Source organism: Eubalaena glacialis, chromosome 3, assembly GCF_028564815.1.
Source record: "Eubalaena glacialis isolate mEubGla1 chromosome 3, mEubGla1.1.hap2.+ XY, whole genome shotgun sequence".
NCBI lineage: Eukaryota > Metazoa > Chordata > Mammalia > Artiodactyla > Balaenidae > Eubalaena > Eubalaena glacialis.
The window spans coordinates 66,542,082-66,561,390 of NC_083718.1; positions in this window are offsets into that span (position 1 = coordinate 66,542,082).

The following is a 19,309-nucleotide window of genomic DNA, read 5'->3' on the forward strand; positions in this document are numbered from 1 at the left end:
TACCAAATGTAAAATAGAGAGCTAGTGGGAAGCAACCGCATAGCACAGGGATATCAGCTCGGTGCTTTGTGACCACCTAGAGGGGTGAGGGAGGGAGGGTGGGAGGGACGGAGGCACAAGAGGGAAGAGATATGGGAGCATATGTATATGTATAACTGATTCACTTTGTTATAAAACAGAAACTAACACACCATTGTAAAGCAATTATACTCGAATAAAGATGTTTTAAAAATAAATAAATAAATAAATAAATAAATAAATAAATGAAAAACAAAAAAAAAGAGTCAGGTGCCACAATGTTCATTGCAGCTCTATATACAATAGCCAGGGCTTGGAAGCAACCTAAATGTCCATTGACAGATGAATGGATAAAGAAGATGTGGCACATATATACCATGGAATATTAGCCATAAAAAGAAACGAAATTGAGTTATTGTAGTGAGGCTGATGGACCTAGAGAGTATCATACAGAGTGAAGTAAGTCAGAAAGACAAAAACAAATATCATATGCTAACACATATATATGGAATCTAAAAAAATTAAAAATGGTTCTGAAGAATCTAGGGGCAGGACAGGAATAAAGATGCAGATGTAGCGAATGGACTTGATGACGTGGGGAGGGGGAAGGGTAAGCTGGGACGAAGTGAGAGAGTGGCATGGACATATGTACACTACCAAACGTAAAATAGATAGCTAGTGGGAAGTAGCCGCATAGCACAGGGAGATCAGCTCGGTGCTTTGTGACCACCTAGAGGAGTGGGATAGCGAGGGTGGGAGGGAGACGCAAGAGGGAGGAGATATGGGGATATAAGTATATGTATAGCTGATTCACTTTGTTATAAAGCAGAAACTAACGCACCATTGTAAAGCAATTATACTCCAATAAAGGTGTTTAAAAAATAAAAAAATAAAAACCCATAAAGTTCAGAAAAAATACTGAAAAATACTGAATACTGAGCTAGAGCATATTTGGACTTTTAGGGCTGCCTGTATCAGAGTGACCTCACCCTCTCGTCTGTCCAGATGTGAGGCAGATGTGACTCATTGGTAATTCTGTCTTCCAGGTCAGCCAAGCTCAGTAGCACTCTCATCTCCTGCAGTTCAGTGATTTACCTCATTAGTCCCTCAAACATAATTACGTGTCCACCCTGTGCCAGGCAGTGACCTAGGTGCTGGGCTGCAAACACGAAGATGGCAGGGTGTCTGCTACTTTGAGCCATTTTAACACCATCTTTCCCACAATCTAATACCGCATATGTAAACAGCAAAGTGCTCCAATGTACATTCACCTTATGAGGCAGGAATGTCTGATGTAGGAACTGACACTCCCAGAGATTAACTGAGTTGTTCAAGGTCACATGGCTAATAATGTCAGAAGCCAGAACTCAAGCCCCAATATTTAACCCTTTACTCTTTAAGCGATAGCTTCTTCCTTCTATAGCCACAGCATCTTTGTCTCTATTCCACTCCCTCTCTCACCTCCTTGATTTCCAACAAGTTTTCCCAGGATTTCTGATGCCTTCTTGCCTCTCAGTGGGAGGACCACAAAACAAGAGTAATGTTTCTTATACTTTGTGGGCCCCTTCCTTTCTCCCTGCACTGTGAACCTGCAAGAGCAAGTCTAAAGTCTACAGCATGGCATGCAGCCAGGGCCATCGGTAATAACGTGATTTCAAATCCAGAGAGTGCTCGGTGCACACAGGTCATGTAAATACTGTCATGTTCATGTGTTTGAAGAGAGTCACATTATGGATCATGGAAGATGAATGCTGTGTTCCTTTCCTTCTAGTAATATCACCTGGCAGATGGGGTCAAGACTGCATTCTTCCTGCCTGATCTGATCTGCAGCCCCATGCTCTGTTGTAAATGCCCATCTGCCATCAGGACACAGAGTGTCACATAGCTCCCTCAGGGCATCCCACCAGATCTGTTTCTTCCTGGCTTTGGATAATGACAGCCCTTGAACCCAGGAAAGCCCTATGAGGGTCAGGATACTAGTTTCACTTGGACTTAATATTTTCAGCATCTGCAGTTGTAGCAAGCACATTTTCCCACCGTCAGCTAAAGCCTTGTCCTGTATCTACAGCTCAGGCCATTCAAAATGTCTGTGTGGATTGTTTCCCCCTTTGTGCTTCTCTCCTGTCAGTGCACTTGTTAAAAACACTTCACACACATCGGTGTTGGATGGATTTTTTTCTGAATAATACTTTGCATCCAGATAGCACTTTTCTCCCAGAGCTTTCTCAGAGAAGTTGTTATCCTCATCCTCATTTACTAGATGAGAAAATTGATGAGCAGGGAAGTTATAGTTTTGCCTGATAATAATACACTGAGAAGGGGTGGAATTTCCCAAGAATTATGGTGTAAGCAAAACAGAAGTACGACCTCAGGACAGAGGGCACAGCATACAGGGCCATGTGCCACTAGGTTTACATTCACTTTGTTATACAGCAGAAACTAACACAACATTGTAAAGCAATTATACTCTAATAAAGATGTTAAAAAAAAATAAAAAACAGACTTGAAGAAATAAAATAAAATGATTTAAAAAAATGATATCCATTGGCCAGCATGTGGTAGATGCTCAATAAACATTTGTTTTATGAGTGGTTGACAAAATGCCGTCACACTATCTCACTTTGTCCTCCTAACTGCTCCGTGTGGTAAAGTGGAACAGGTATAATTATTCCAAATCTATAGAGAAAACACTGAGGGGCTGCAAAGCTCTCAACATTACACAGCTCAGAACATAACAAAGGTTTCTAACTGTAAAATCATGGCCCTTAGTATTTGGAATCAGTTTAGAATTCTGATTCCATCACTTACCAACTGTATCGTTTGGGCAGTAAATGGCAGTAATAAGAATACTGTTTTTGGAGTTCTGATGAAAATTAGAGATAATTTCTTAAAGCATCTAGCATAATGCCTGGCTCAGAATAGAGGATAAATGAATGCCTCATTTTATACTAAATCACCTCTAGATATGATCCTTCTTATTCAAAAAACCTATATTCTGGCAGCAGAAATGACATGTACAGAGAGATGTAAATAAAAACTTATCAAACAGAATTCATAAACGACATCAGTACCCTATAGTGGGGGAGGCTGGGGGCAATGGGAAGGGAGGGAGGGGGATGCTAGTACAGCCAGCTTTGGACCAAATGGGGCATCCTTGGATAATTCTCCTTTGGTGCTCCCTCCAACCAACATCTATCTGCTCTGCAGTTCCTTCTGTGATGCACAGACTTTCCAGTGGTCCACAGAGCACTGAGTTTTACATTAGTTCCCCTTAACTCTTACCAACTTTATCAATCTTACTCAACTATTAACAGGTGAGCCTTTTCCTTCTTCTCAGTCTGGTCATCCACAAGGCTGACATCACAGGAGGCTGATGAAATTGGTGGTCCCAAGACCCATCCTAGTGGGAAGGGATTCTGGAGTCATTCAGTGTTCAGCAGGAGCTGTACTGGTGTTGGGACCATGATACGGTGGCCATACAGTGGAGACACGGTGGCCAGCCTTGACGCTCTCACATTTCAGATGGGGAGAAAGATGAGTGAATCAAAATTCAAGGAAAACTTCTTACTGTATATAATTGGGATGGATAAAGCTTCGTGAAAGAGAATGTTTGGAGCCACTCTTACTAGCTACTGTTAATGAGTTCAGGTTCTGGTGAACAACAACCCTGGAATTATTATTCCTATTTTATTTAATTAATATATTATTTAATGGCTACACCACACGGCATGTGGGATCTTAGTTGCCCGATCAGGGATTGAATCCATACCCCCTGCACTGGGAGCGAGGAGTATTAACCACTGGACTGTCAGGGAAGTCCCATTATTCCTATTTTAGAGTTGAAGAAACTGAGATTTGAGGAGGCTAAATAGCATATCCAAGGTTTGGCTAGCAGCAAAACAGAGAGTTAAACCCAGTTCTATCCCATATTGTCCTATTATGCTATTCCTGGAAGGGTACAAAGTGGCAGAGGGGGAAAGGTAGGTTGTTCTGGGCCCAAGAGCACAGCTTGGGAGGAAGGACCCTTAATAATCTTATTAATGGGCTCAGGGACCTTTTTGTACATATTCAGCCATGTTTCTCTGCTCAGGTGTATCCCCCACTCCTTCCTTACTTGACACACAGAACCTCTGCTGCCTGACACTTTCCCATCATACCTCCCAAGAGCACAGGCTCTGGAGTCAGACAGCACAGGCACAGATCTTAGCTTCACCACTTACTGAAGCAACAAGTCAGTTGATAACCTTCATGCCTCACTTTCCTCATCTGTGAAATGAGAAACAAAACATTACCTTCCTCAGAGTTGCTGTTGAGATTCAATGATTTCTTAATGTAAAACACTTAACACAATGCCTGACAAGTGACAAATGCTCAATAAACGTTGTGTACCTCATTGTAACTATTACTATTATATTATTACTACCTGCAGGAACCCAGACTTTCAACCACACTCATCATTTCACTATTCCCTAAATACCCCTTGCACTTTTCTATCCCCAGGTCTTTTGCTTTATGTTCCCTTCAATTGAGCTGCCCTTCATTCTGTCTCATAGTTTTGTTTTATTCATCTAGACTTTTATTTGTTGTTATCATATGTCACAGTATCCTGCACACAATAAGTCCTCAACAACTGTCTGTTCAATCAATAATTAAATATATGTTAATAATACTACTAAATATATGGTACGCTAGAGTTTATCCAAAACTCAATAACTGTATAAAAATCAAAAATTCTTATAGTGTAATGTTAGCAGATTGACTGTGAGATGCTGAAGTGCTTTCTGAATCAAAGGAAATTTAAATTATGCTCCATAGAGTAAGAACATGGTGTGTGATCTTACATTCTAACACTTCGAATATTAGTAAATGATTTATAAAATGTATAGTTTTCATCCTCCATATTCTCTGCAAAAAAAGGAAGCTAACTGTAATGGGTAGTAATAATATCACTTTGAGTTTGAATTTATAATAACAATGACAACATTCACATGTGAACTTGAGCGTTTCCAAACAATCTCCCAGACTTCACCTTTCATCCTTTCAAATTTCTCAGCAGTGGGCACAGATGATTTCAGGGCAGAGTCCAGTTGAGGCCAAAGTCAGTATCTTGGAGCATCATCCACAGCAAGCCCTAAAACACCAGAAGAATAAAGCTGAAAGTCCAGACACAACGCCCCCTCCCAGAATAGTTGGTACGTGGCCAGGTTCCTTCCACCAAAAGAGACAGTGCCTTCCAGTAGAAAGAATAAGCATTCTTCTTGGCATTGACATCTTCTGTTCCCTTAGAATTTTCTTATAAAAATGTGAAAATTGGTACCTGATACCACCACAAGCCAATCCACCCATTCCCAGGCCCACAGTCTGCTGGAAATTTGAGAACTAATGCTTACCAGGAAAGACTGATTTACTTCATTAACTGCACCAAAATGATTTAACATGCCACCCAAAAGTTCCCTGGTGAAGGAATCTTATTTCTAGAATAAGATTTTCTTCTTTTAAAATAAGACTTTCGGGCTTCCCTGGTGGCGCAGTGGTTGAGAGTCTGCCTGCCAATGCAGGGGACACGGGTTCGGGCCCTGGTCTGGGAAGATCCCACATGCCGCGGAGCAACTAAGCCCGTGAGCCACAATTGCTGAGTCTGCGCGTCTGGAGCCTGTGCTCCGCAACAAGAGAGGCCGCGATAGTGAGAGGCCCGCGCACCGTGATGAAGAGTGGCCCCCACTTGCCGCAACTAGAGAAAGCCCTCGCACAGAAACGAAGACCCAACACAGCCATAAATAAATAAATGAATAAACCACCCCCCCCAAAAAAAAGTTAAAATAAGACTTTCTCCTTAAATCCAGTAATTTAACACTATCCTTGGTGCATACTGTTTGTTAATGAATTCAGTCATAAGCAACAAAAAGCCATAATATAAAAATAGTTTAAAGGCTATGTTATATTCAGAGAAAGTTTTAAAATAACCTACTTTGAACACAAAGAAAATTTATACAATTTTTATTTTTATAAAAGCAGTAGCTGATAATAAGAACTTACCATGGGCCATTGTCTGAAGCATCTTAAATATATTAACTCCTTTAATTCTCACAGGAACAATTGAGGTACTTATTATCTTTATTTTATAGCAGGAGGTTAATATGTCCATGGTTACACAACTAGCAAGTGAAAGAAGTGAAATAAGAACTCAGGTATTCTGGCCCCAAGGTCCATGGCATTTTCCTCCTACTCCCACTAAACACATGGTAAACAAATTCTTAAATCTGATCAATTTGATTAGGAGTTTGGGACTAACATACACACACTACCATATATAAAATAGATAACCAACAAGGACCTACTATATAGCACGGGGAAGTATACTCAATATCTTGTAATAACCTATAAGGAAAAAGAATTGGAAAAATAATATATACATATATATATAAAACTCAATCACTTTGCTATACACTTGAAACTAACACAACATTGTAAATCAACTATACTTCAATAAAAGTTTTACAAAATTAACTTAATCGGTTTGAAAGGGCATCAAAGTCTTAGTGCGTAAGTCTGGGGCAGTCATTACTTAAGGCACTCACTCCCTCCCTACCACCCAAGCTTTCACTGCATGGGATATTCAGATGCTAATGTAGGGCCAGCAACTCAAACCCAGGAGTTGCACCACCTCCCTAATCCACCCCAGGAACCGTGGGAAATGATAGACAAAAGCCAAGTGAGCCATAAGTCCTTGAGGGATAAATAATTTATAAAATCTAACAAAATGCCACCACTGGGGGTAGCAGAAAGGAATCCCCTGGGAGAGGTAGAGCCACTAGCAGTGTGTCCCTGACGGAAGCACAGGAATCTCTAAACTGAATCTGTGAAGCTATTGAGGAGTCCACCAAGCAAGGGGCAAGATAATGTGTGGGCAGGTACTGAAAGTTCTGCAGGAGCCCTGAGGCTGCCCCCTTGGGGAGCGGCAGCAAGGAAGTCACTTTTTGAATATGTTTGTAGACCTTTCACCAGCACTGGGCACAGAACTGCTCTCCTTCCCTTTCTCTCTCCCAGCAGCACAGGACTCCATCTCCAGTTGAGAAAAAAGTTTATTATTATTCTCAGGGTGTGAGAGGAAACCCATTGAAATGCCAAGTAAGACTGATAATCCATCTTTTTAAAAAAAATTTTATTGGAGTATAGTTGATTTACAATGTTGTGTTAGTTTCAGGTGTATAGCAAAGTGAATCAGTTATACATATACATATTTCCACTCTTTTTTAGATTCTTTTCCCATATAGGCCGTTACAGAGTACTGAGTAGAGTTCCCTGTGCTATACAGTAGGTCCTTATTAGTTATCTATTTTATATATAGTGGTGTGTATATGTCAATCCCAATCTCCCAATTTATCCTTCCCCCGCTTACTCCTTGGTAACCATAAGTTCGTTTTCTACATCTGTGACTCTATTTCTGTTTTGTAGATAAGTTGTTTTGTACCCTTTTTTTTTAGATACAACATATAATGGATATCATGATATTTATCTTTCTCTGTCAGACTAACCATAATTCTAAAAGATACATGCCCCCCAATGTTCTTTGTAGCACTATTTACAATAACCAGGACATGGAAGCAACCTAAATGTCCATCAACAGAGGGATGGATAAAGAAGATGTGGTATATATATACAATGGAATATTACTCAGCCATAAAAAAGAATGAAGTAATGCCATTTGCAGCAACATGGATGGGCCTAGAGATTATCATACTGAGTGATAATCCATCTTTATTATATTGGATTTAAGTTCGCCTGTGGCCTCAACGTGCAACAGAGCTACAGTCTCCCTCAACAACATTTCTGTTTTCAGGCTGGCTCCAGAAGGCTGGAAGAACACCACCTGTCACCATGTCTGTTTCTGAGACAGCTTTGAGAAGGTCAGCATGCAGGGTGGGGCTGGAGCGTGGCCTTGATCCTGCTCTGAAAGCTGACATAGGAAGGACACAGCCACTCTGCAGAGGAGGCCTGCGCCTTGCCTCCCCTTGGCTGGAAAGTATCCACAGTGCATGAGTCAGTCAGGTATGATGCCCTTCCTCTTTGACCTTTAATTCCAAGAAGCAAGAGTCAGACCATTTCTTATTAAAGTTACCTTCAGAAAAAAAATCTTAAATCTCTTGGAATTGCCACAATCCCACAATCTTACAGTCTTTGGCCACATGCGTGTTTCTTTAAATATGTGTATTTTTACTTGCACTTGTTACAAATTAAGCTAATATTATGGTAAGCTCTAAGGTAGAGAAAAGGGAAAGAGATGATTCTTATGTTCTAATGGAGAAGAGGGGGCATGTGCACACATAATATAAGGGAAAAATGAACAGAAAAAGAAATGGAAATGGGGGTGTGAGTAACTGGCCAAACTCAAGGTCAATCAAACATCCATGTTGAGGGATGAAGAAAACTGCTTAAAAAGAAACCCTACCCTTTCACTTCTCCAGGCTGAGAGGAGGTTCTGGGCAAGGAGAAGAAACTGGGAGTTACATAGGAGCCACTAAATTCCTGGCTGGAGCCCAGGACTCAGGAGGGCCTGGCTGGGACAATCCTCATCCTCTCTGACTGGGGAGGGGAGCTCTGGGATCCGCTGAAGGATGCATTTTATTTTTGTTTCAGGTGCAGCATCCCTTTGATGGCTGGAAGTGAGAAGGGAAACAAATACAGTGTTTTCTTTGTCTTCACTCCTGTCCCAGGAATAGGGCATTGGAAAAGGAACACATTACTACTGGAGGTGTTTCCTTTGGAAAATGCCCCACAGGGTAGTCTTAACGGAGAATATGGTCTCAGAGAGCACTGGTCTGAACTCCAACTTGTAGGGCCTGTGCTCCCTAAGACACTGTTTTGCTTGTCCCCTGAAGGATGCCCACTGACTTGCCTCCCACAACAGGGCAAATGCCTGCCTACTCCTCTGGGGGCATCTCTCAGAAGTCATGACAACCGGAAGTGGGCTTAGGGGGACAGAGCCAGCTCCAGAGGAGAGAAAGGAAGATATATAGCACTGGACAGCCTCTGTGCTCTCTGAGTACAAAGAATCTCTGACAGCTTCTGATTGATCAGAGGTATCCCCAGAGATTCTAGCCACAGCTGGAACTCACTGTGCCAAAAGGATTTTAGAGTGTTCGATGGAGTCACCGTGTTTCACGCACCATGATTTCTGCTTGGTGCAAGTCTATTACAAAAGCACCTAAGAATATCATTCTGCTAAACATGGGGTGAGATTGCAAGGGGCACTCAGCTAATATGCTGATACACACCAGCTCCACAGCCTATAAAATGTGCTGCTGTTTAGCTGCAGAGTTACTGCTCCAGGATCGATGCTGTGGGCAAGGGGAGTAGTATTCCCACTAACAATTCCAAGCAGTTTGCAAGAAGAGAAACTTTTAAGAGGCAAACAAGGTTATCTGTAACTGTTACGAAGTGCTAGTGACAGTCTGTCCAGGTGGTAACAATCATTTCTAAACACTTAAGAACTCCTTTATCCGATTGGAGGAAGTCTTGGTGACTCACTGGGCTGGACCTGGGGAAAGAAGAACTGGAACAGGATATTTTTCATTTGCCCATTTGTTTGTTTTTTCATTCAATCAATAATTATTGAGTATTAAGAACCATTCTAGACATTGCGAACACAAAGAAAATAAGACTATATCTCCTCTTTTTATATGAGCATCACTGTTTTGGGGGAGAATATGGAGCAGCACATAAATAATTACAATAACAAATTTAGGGGGCTTCCCTGGTGGCGCAGTGGTTGAGAATCTGCCTGCCAATGCAGGGGAGACGGGTTCGAGCCCTGGTCCGGGAAGATCCCACATGCCGCAGAGCGACTGGGCCCGTGAGCCACAATTACTGAGCCTGTGCTCCGCAACAAGAGAGGCCGCGACAGTGAGAGGCCCGTGCACCGCGATGAAGAGTGGCCCCCGCTTGCCGCAACTAGAGAAAGCCCTCGCACAGAAACGAAGACCCAACACAGCCAAAAATAAATAAATATATCAATAGATTTTAAAAATTAAAAAAAAAACAAAAACAAATTTAGAAGCTCACATGTGTGTGGAGCTCTCTATGCTTTATTTCGTTTGATATTCATAGGAAGTATACAAGGTAGGTAGGAAAATATTATTGTGTCGGAGCCCACCAGACAAAGACCTCTGGGAAAACACTTGTAGTGAACAAAGTTGGGTTATTATTTGCTGCAGCAAGGAAACTATATACCATGGGTATCTGTGGGGTGTCCCAAAAGGAAGGAGACAAGAAACAGGTCCTTTTAGGGCTGTGGGAGCTTGAGTTAGCCATGTTATTAGGCTTGGCAGGAATCAACTAGAAAGTTGCTGGAACAGTCCATAGCCTTGTATTTAGAACACATGGGTCCGTTCAGAGTCACTGTTAAATCAGTTTGTCTGTGGTCTTATCTTGGACTCAGGGATTGGAACAGACTGGTGTTGAGAGAGCTGGAGCTTAGCTAGTTTGTGATGAACATCATGGTTTTGATTTGGTACAGCTTATCTCTTTTGCCAAATATAGTGTAGTCCATTTTGAAAAATTGTGGCTTCTTTTTCAATTCTCAGCACATTCCCTCCATAGTCTAGCCAGTGGGATCCTTTTTCTCTTTATCAATTGTTATTAATATTATTTCAGTTTTACAAGTGAAGTTACGAAGAAGCAGGATGCACCAAAGTCTACATCATCAGGAAGCTCTGCAGAGGCCCAGCCAAACCCAGGTCTCCTGACTTTAAAAGGGACACATAACTAGATTACCCTGACCCAGGAAATCTGTTCAAACTGGAACTTCTCTCTTGCTCTAAACTTATTTACATGCCTTTCCTTCTTATCTCCCCATGTATACGAGTGGCAACTGGACTTACAAAAATGTAGCATCGTGACTGAGTGTGGTCTTTGGGAGTAAACTGCCCAGCTTCAAAACCTGGATCCACCTTCTATTGGGTAAGTGGCCTGAGGCGGGATACCAACCTCTCTGTACCCTGGCATTCCCTCAACTTTAAAATGGGAATAATATTGGTATCACCCTCATAGTGTTATTGTTAGAATTAAAAGGAGATAAAATACCTGAAGGGCTTAGAGGAGTGTCTGACATACAGAAAGTGCCTGAAAAGACAGTTATTATTATTATCCTGTCATCTCCCTTTAACACCTAGTCCAGGGCCTGCAAACCGACAGCTGTGGAGTAGACCAGAACTCCTCAAATTTTAACGTGAGATCTGGAGGTCTTGTTAAAATGCAGATTCTAATTCTGCAGCGCCAGAATGGGACCTGAGATTCTGTGTTTCTGAGGAGCTCCTGGCTGATGCCTGCTGAGACCACACTTTGAACAGCAAGTAGTTCTCAGTGCACGGTTTCCTTTGCATCAGTGTTTCCTGAAAAATTACTGAAATGCACATTTTTGGCCTGCCTTCGCCAGACCTCTGTATCAAACACTCTGGGATGGGACCAGCAGTCTATGTTTGAATAAGCCATCTGGGGATTTTGACACTCACTAATATTGGAGAGCCACTGGCATGGAGGAGGGAGAAACTGACCAGAGTCAAAGTCTGGGATTGCATTCTGGATTTGCCATTTAACAGTGTGTGCCCTTGGAAAAGTCACTTAATCTCTCTTAGCTTAGCACTGAAGTCCCTAAATAGTTCAGTCTTCTAAGCCCAGAATGTGACTGGGAAAAACCCAAGACCAAAACTGGGCAGTATTACACCTCCTTGGACTCCCAAATCCACTGCTTCTCTACTGCTTCTGTAAAATGGGACAAATTACACGTACTCTGCTCAGAAAGTTGTTTTGACTCTAATAAGATAATGTAAAAACATTTGGAAACTAGCACATAATACATAATTATCAAGAGCTCGAAATATATTTAATGAATAATTAAATGGCGACGTGAATTATGATGTATGTAACTAACATATTTTTGGAAAGCCCAGACTGTTTTTTTACAAAAAGTCTTTTGTTACTAGATATGCATCCAAGTTTCCTTACTAGCTGCAAACTTTTTCCATCAGAAGTGGGTGTCTGGTCATGATCGCTTAATGAAGAGCTAGGTTATTTTATTTTAGCACTATTAATAGATCAATGAGGAAAACAACCACCCAGGTAAAATGGCCCATTCATTCCAGGGCACAAGTACCTTTTATGTGACTATTTCCCCACCTTTTAAACTCTGTTGCACAGCTGGGAATTTGCAGAGACACCCGAAGTTGACTGAGGCAGCCATTCTTACCTTAACATCTGGCCCTTCCAACCACACTGGATGTGAGGCTTTTTATCTGGCTCTGCCAGTACACTCACCAGCTGGTACTGTCTATAATTAGGCAAACCTACTTATGAATATGACTCAGTCACTCCCACCTGAATCAAGAAATATTGAGAAGGATGATAGGAGTTTTATTTTCATGTGTATGTTCAGCAAATCTAAAAAAAATTAATAACTATTACTGAATGCCTATTAAGTTCAAGATATAGTATATAGCCAAAACTTTCTGTATACCCTCCTGTTGCCATAAAACTGCCTATACAGATCCAAATATGTGCCTCCCAGACAAATTGCACCACTCACATTTGAGAATAATTTTCGAATATAGCCATCCCAGGTAACCTTAACTAACCAGCCCAAATCTACCAGTCCCAGCACAGGCAGAATATGGTGGTGGATACAACCTTGAATCAATCAACAGAAGACCTGGGTTCTCATCCCAATTCTGCTGCTAACCAGCTCCATGACCGCTCCCCTGCCATTTGCCCTCTAAGCTTCATTTCAATGTTTTGCAAAGTGTGAATTTTGAAATGACCTTATAAGTCTCCTCCATTTCTAACATTCTCTTTGGTGCTCATATATGTGCCCCAGGTGAATGCAGCTATGCATTGTTCCTATGTCACTTTTCTGTGTACTTGCTTACACTCTCTCCTTCTCCCATCACTTATACTAGATGTAAGCATCTTTAAGGTAGATGGTACAGCCAATGCTGCTTTTGAAACATCGTCCCCAAGACATAGCCTCAGGGAGCACTCACTTTACATAGCTGACACCTGGCAAACGGTTTCTTTCCATTTTTAACAAACTCAAGAAACCAACTTTTGCTCCTACAAGCATCTTCTCTGTTTTGCTTTATGGCTAATCCCACTAGTCTAATGGATCTGTGTTATTGACCCATCATGAGGTGAGAAAGACAGAATTGTCCTGCCACCATTTTCAGAGAAAACCTACAGTTCCACAGACAGACCTGTCCTTTGGTGGGAAAGAAAATAGGAGAAAAGGCTGTGCTGAGCGCTGTCTCAGAAAAGGTGCTCACTGCTCATTGACAGAGCTGATTGCTGGAGAAATCACTCACGTCAAAACCAGTGCCCCTATGTGGAATCACAACATGTCTGTCTCAGAAGTTCTCAAGTAGCCTCCTTCCCCTTGTAAGAAAACCAAAGCCTTAAGATAAGAAGAGATATCCCTAAGTTCATCTATCTGGTTAGGGACACGGCAATTAGGATCTATCCATCTCTCCCCTTCCACTCCCAGTACTCTAGGAGTTTGAATTACAAGCAGAGAGAGAAAATGTGGAAATACCAGAGACTGCAGGCAAGGACAGTTGTTTGAAGAGCTTTAGTCCAAGATAATCTCTGCTAGAAAGCTGGTGCATTGTGTTACAAGGTTGACAGCTTGATGCTTTGTGACGACCTAGATGGGTGGGATAGGGAGGATGGGAGGGAGGCTCAAGAGGGAGGGGACACGGGGATATTTGTATACTTATAGCTGATTCACTTTGCTGTACAACAGAAACTAACACAACACTGTAAAGCAATTATACTCCGATAAAGATATTAAAAACAAAACAAAATAAAACAAAAAAGAAAAGAAAATTATCAGATGCAAATGGTAAACTTTGATGGGGACAAGTGCCATGGAGAATGCTCGGGGAAAACTGCCCAAATATAATATGCTGCAGAAATATTATACACAATAGAATATTCTGACTCGTTATATGCACATACAGCAGAGAAATATTATAGCCTTAGGGGTCTAGAAACTCAACATGAGTCAGCAGCACGGCAATATTGTTTAATAAAGCAAGAATGGAATTCAGAAACAGACAGAGGCATAGAACATTAAACTCAGCACATTTGAGGGCTCTCGCTCTCTTTTATTATTCTCTAATTGTATCTTGTGTCTAAGTCTTGTCTCCCCAATGAGATTAAAGGCTCCCGAAGGACTTGATTCTTCCCTTGTATCTTTTTACCACTGGCAAGAAAATATATGTTGAGAAAGAGAATTTAGAATCTTAGCAGAGCACTGGTGGAATTCTGGGATTCTATAATTCCAGAAGGAATTTGTTTAAAAGACATGGACGTAGAAAAATGGAGCATGAAGCCAAAATTAAAAGAGTTGCCTTAACATAAGCCTACAAAAGAGACGACTGAAGAGACAGACAGTGACACTAGTAGATGTTGTTTATTGAGTGCCTGTTAAGCCACAGGTGTTGAACATCAATCATATCTAATCCTTACAATGACCCTGCAGGGTAGGTTTTAGTAGCCCTATCTCATAGCTAAGAAAATTAAGACTCAGAGCACTTAAATGACCCTGCTTACAATCATAAAACTACTAAGTGACTGAGTTAGAATTAGAATCAGGGCTGCCTGGCCCTGAATTCCAAGTCCTTTCCATAGGCCCATACATCATCCAAAGGATGGAGAACATGTGTATCCTATCTCTGCTGGGACAGAGAAACAGCGCTTAACACAGCAAGAGGATCCTGGGCCTTGTGGGAGTAATATCTTTCTGGCTAGGAGGGTGGTCATGGAGAGCCCAGCCTCACAACTGTGGAGGTTGAGATGTGGGCACATGGGGTCCAGTGCAGAAAGACCCACAGTGGCTGGTGCTTGGATAACTGTCTGAAGTCCTAGAGTCAGAGGAAGATGCGAGCCCCAGCTCCTCTGGAGATGGTCCAATTTCATCTCTATTTGTGTCCCTTCCATGTCCCTTTGGCTGACTCCTCCTGCTGTTCTCTGTGAAGGAGCTCAATCACTGCCCTTGTCGTAATGAAATAAGAGATATTGAAACAAGCTTCCCCATGATAAGTTGCAGAGAGAAATAAGCAAGAAAAGATTCCTGTTACAGCAAAAAGAGTGGAAAGAAATAGAACAAAATATCAAGTATTGGACATAGAGTTGTTTTTTTACTTCCCCTTATATTTCTCTGAATTTTCTAGATTTTCAAAATAAAACTGCTCTTCTTTCATAACTAGATAAAATATTACACACATTTAAAATAAAAATGGAAAAATAATACACACATTTAAACATAAGGAAATTACCCACGAGAGATTTTTAGGAAAATACAGACAATGATTACTTCTGTTCAATTATAACCTTTTCTAGTGCTCCCCACTGGTGAATAATCTTCATAATTTAATCCCATTCTTGAGATCAGAAACATCTTTCTCCCATGCCATAAATTATAACCACAGACATAAAATTAAAATTTTAAAAATTTTAAAAATTAAAAAATTAAAAATAAATGATAGCTACAAACAAACATATAAAGAATTGGTTTTAAATGTCAGCAAAGTATACAAGCTTGTAAAGTTGACTAACACAGCAGTAGCTTTTGCAGTACAGAAACAGGAAGTACACTAGTGATCACAGAGATAATGTGTCAGACAAAAGTTCTTCCTCCCCTAAGGAATTTGAGCCAGGCTAGCTAGGACACTGGAACACCCAGGAAAGCAGTCTAGGATTCCATTTTACTGTGGTACTGGGAATTCCAGGGCAGAAATGTCCCACCTCTATACTGTCAACACAAAGAAGAGAATAACTCTCCAGGCAAGACGAGATACATCGACAGCCAAACAAGAGAGTTTCAACTTCCCTCATTACTCTCAATTTGCAGCTGAGTGCGTCTGGTCTCAGAAGGATCTTTTCAAATAGAACCAACATCTCATTCAAACCAAAAGGTCCTGGAAGATGTTTTAGAGAAATTTAATGGATGCCCCTCAGAACCAGCAGATCTGAGGGAAGGCTGATGAAACAACTCTGTAGTGGGTTCTCTGAGATGGAGAGATAAGAGGTCATAAAATCACTGTTTAGAATTGTCACTGAACAGTGTCTTCGAGCAGAACTTCTCAAACTTCGTGCTCATAGGAATCACTGGGAGATATTAAAATGCAGATTCTGATTCTGTAGATGAGACCTGAGATTCTGTGTTTCTATCAAGCTTCCAGATGATGTTGATGCTGCTGATCTGAGGACCACATTTTGGGTAGCCAGGTACTAGAGATCATCTAGCCCTCAAATGATAAGTAGGCTTCTTCTTGAGTGTCCATCTTGGATTAAGATCAGTTGATTGTGGAACTGGAACCTGGTTTTCAGAAAGATTTTGAAGTATGTGGAGCAGCTTCAAGACCCAGAAGAAAAGTTGTATGATCCATTAGTGATGTCTGGTATGAGGGAGAAAGTGTAACATTTCATTATCCTTGAGTTATTTCTGTGTCCTCATTCCTAGAATAATTGACTTAGACATTCTCCTGCAATAAATATGGTTCGACCAGATATTTTCTGAAAGGCTAACTAGAGATAGCTGTGGTGTAATGAAAAGGTCACTTATCTTGGAGTCAAAGGTCTTAGCTATGACTCCCAGTTAATCTTTCTGAGTCTCTCTGAGCCTCAGTTTCCTATTCTGTAAAATGGGGATAATAAAACCTTCCTGACAGGGTGTCAGGGAGATTCAGTTTAGAGACAGTGTAAACTCTATGGAACTACATGAATAAAAATACTATTTTATATTCTGTGATTTACTGAGTGGTGATTCAGTGTGCCTGGCAGCACCAGAGTTGAAAAGACAAATATGGAAACTATGGTGTATAATATGGTTTTTACAGTCTAGTTCAAGAGACAGAGCATGTACAGGTAGAAGGTAAGAATATTGTTATGTTAAAAGAATATAGTGAGAACTAGGTATTTAAATGCTAAAGAGATTCCAACAGCTAATTGGAGTTGGGTGGAAATAATCCAGGGAAATTTGCAGACAGTTAGTATTGAGCTAGGACAGGAAAGAAATGAAGGCTGTGGATTGATAGAAAGGATAAACAAATTGCTTAAGCAATCTAACTCTTTTTCTCATCTGTAAAATGAAGATTAAAATAAAATCTCACAGGGCTCTGGTGGGGATTAAATGAGATGATGTATTTATAAGCTTAGCACAATGTCTTACACACAGTAAATACTCACTGCTTGATTTTTTTAACCCTTACCTTTTTTTTTTATTTGAAAGAATAATATAAACTCATGATTAAAAAACTAAATCAATATAATAAAGTACACATTGACAAGTCTTGCTCTCATGTCTCTTCCCTTCCAGCAGATGCTCCCTTTCCCCATAGGTAACTACTGTTAGTAATTTGTATTTCTTTATGCCGGTATAAGCAAATACAAATCTGCATTCTTTTTTTTTTAAATTTTTGTTTATTTTATTTTATTTATTTTTGGCTGCATTGGGTTTTTGTTGCTGCGCGTAGGCTTTCTCTAGTTGCTGCAAGCGGGGGCTACTCTTCGTTGCGGTGCACGGGCTTCTCATTGCAGTGGCTCCTCTTGTTTCAGAGCACGGGCTCTAGGGGTGCGGGCTTCAGTAGTTGCGGCCCACGGGCTCTAGAGCACAGGCTCAGTAGTTGTGGTGCACGGGCTTAATTGCTCCGCGGCATGTGGGATCTTCCCAGGACAGGGCTCAAACCCGTGTCCCCTGCATTGGCAGGCAGATTCTTAATCACTGCACCACCGGGAAAGCCCCCAAATCTGCATTCTTATTCCACCTTTCTTAGGTGAAATATAATGTATGATATACACTTTTTTGCACTTGAGTTTTTCACTTTCTTCTTTTCATATATCTAATTAGATAACTTTTTCTCTATCTTTTAAAACTGAATATGATTCTTCTGTGTGGTTGTACCGTAGTTTATTTTTATTGAGACATAATTGACATATAACATTAGTTTCAGGTATACAACAGAACGATTCGATATTTGTATTTATAGCAAATTGATCACCAAAGTAAGTTTAGTTAACACACATATTTACAAATTTATTTTTCTTGTGATGAGATCTGTTCTCTTAGCGTCATACCACAGTTTATTTATCCAGTCCCCTATTGATGGACATTTGGAGTTCTTCTTCTTATAAATATGCTACAATGAATACATTTTGTATGCCCATCATTTTGTATGTGTGCATTTCACTCTATAGGCTAAATTCCCAGAAGTGGGTAAATGCATTTGTAATACTGATAAATATTGGCAAATTTCCTGCCATGGAATGTGGGTTTGTACTGTTTGGCCCTCTCGTCAGCTTACGTCCCCACAGTCTTGCCAACAGACTGTGCTGTCAAACTTTGGATGTTGATACCACCTTCATCACTTACTCTGCTAAATCATTTTGTTAATCAGCTCTATTTCTAAACTTTATAGGTTGTGTTATGTTTTGTTTTCCCATTAGGTATCATTATCATCCTGTTTTTATTATTGAGGTTGTATAATATGCATTATTATCTATAGAGGGGCTAAAATCTCTTCATTGCGCTTTGTTTTCAGAATTTTTATGATTATCCTTGCTTGTTTATTTTTCCAAATGGACTTTAGAGTCAACTTGCTCAACTCCAGGGAAGGAGAGGGGGAGGTCTTTGTTATCGCTTTTATTTGAATTAAATTAATTGTATAAATTAAGAACTGACCTCTTTACAATGCTCAGTCTTTCCATGCAAGAACCTAGTTACTTTTGCATTTGTTGAGTTCTGCTTTTATGTTGTTTGTGTCATTATTGAGCATATTTCACACTGAGTAATTCACAAGTAAAAAGGCAAAAGGATAAGACTAACAAGTTATGATCACATAAAGCAAACATATTAACCTGTCCAAAAGTGAAGGGGCCATAACTCTGAATACTGGCAAAGTGGTAAGAGGCAGGATTAAGTCAGGAAGGAAAAAGTGGGAGAAAAAATATCATTACTATTTGGGCTTAATGCTTTATACTGATTATCTATTTGAAGATCATGAAGTGCAATAATAATAATTATTTTATCCATGAGATAACATATGCAAAGCATTTAGCATAGTGTGAGCCATAGGGACACAATTCAACAAATGTTAGAGATTATAATGCTGATGAGAATGAAAAAGGAGGAGGAGAAGTTGAGGGTCTGATATATGAAATAATTTGTCAAAGTCTTACAGAGCCGTAATTCAAACACAGGTCAGCCAGTTTCTAAAGCCCATGCTCTTTATACTGTCCCACT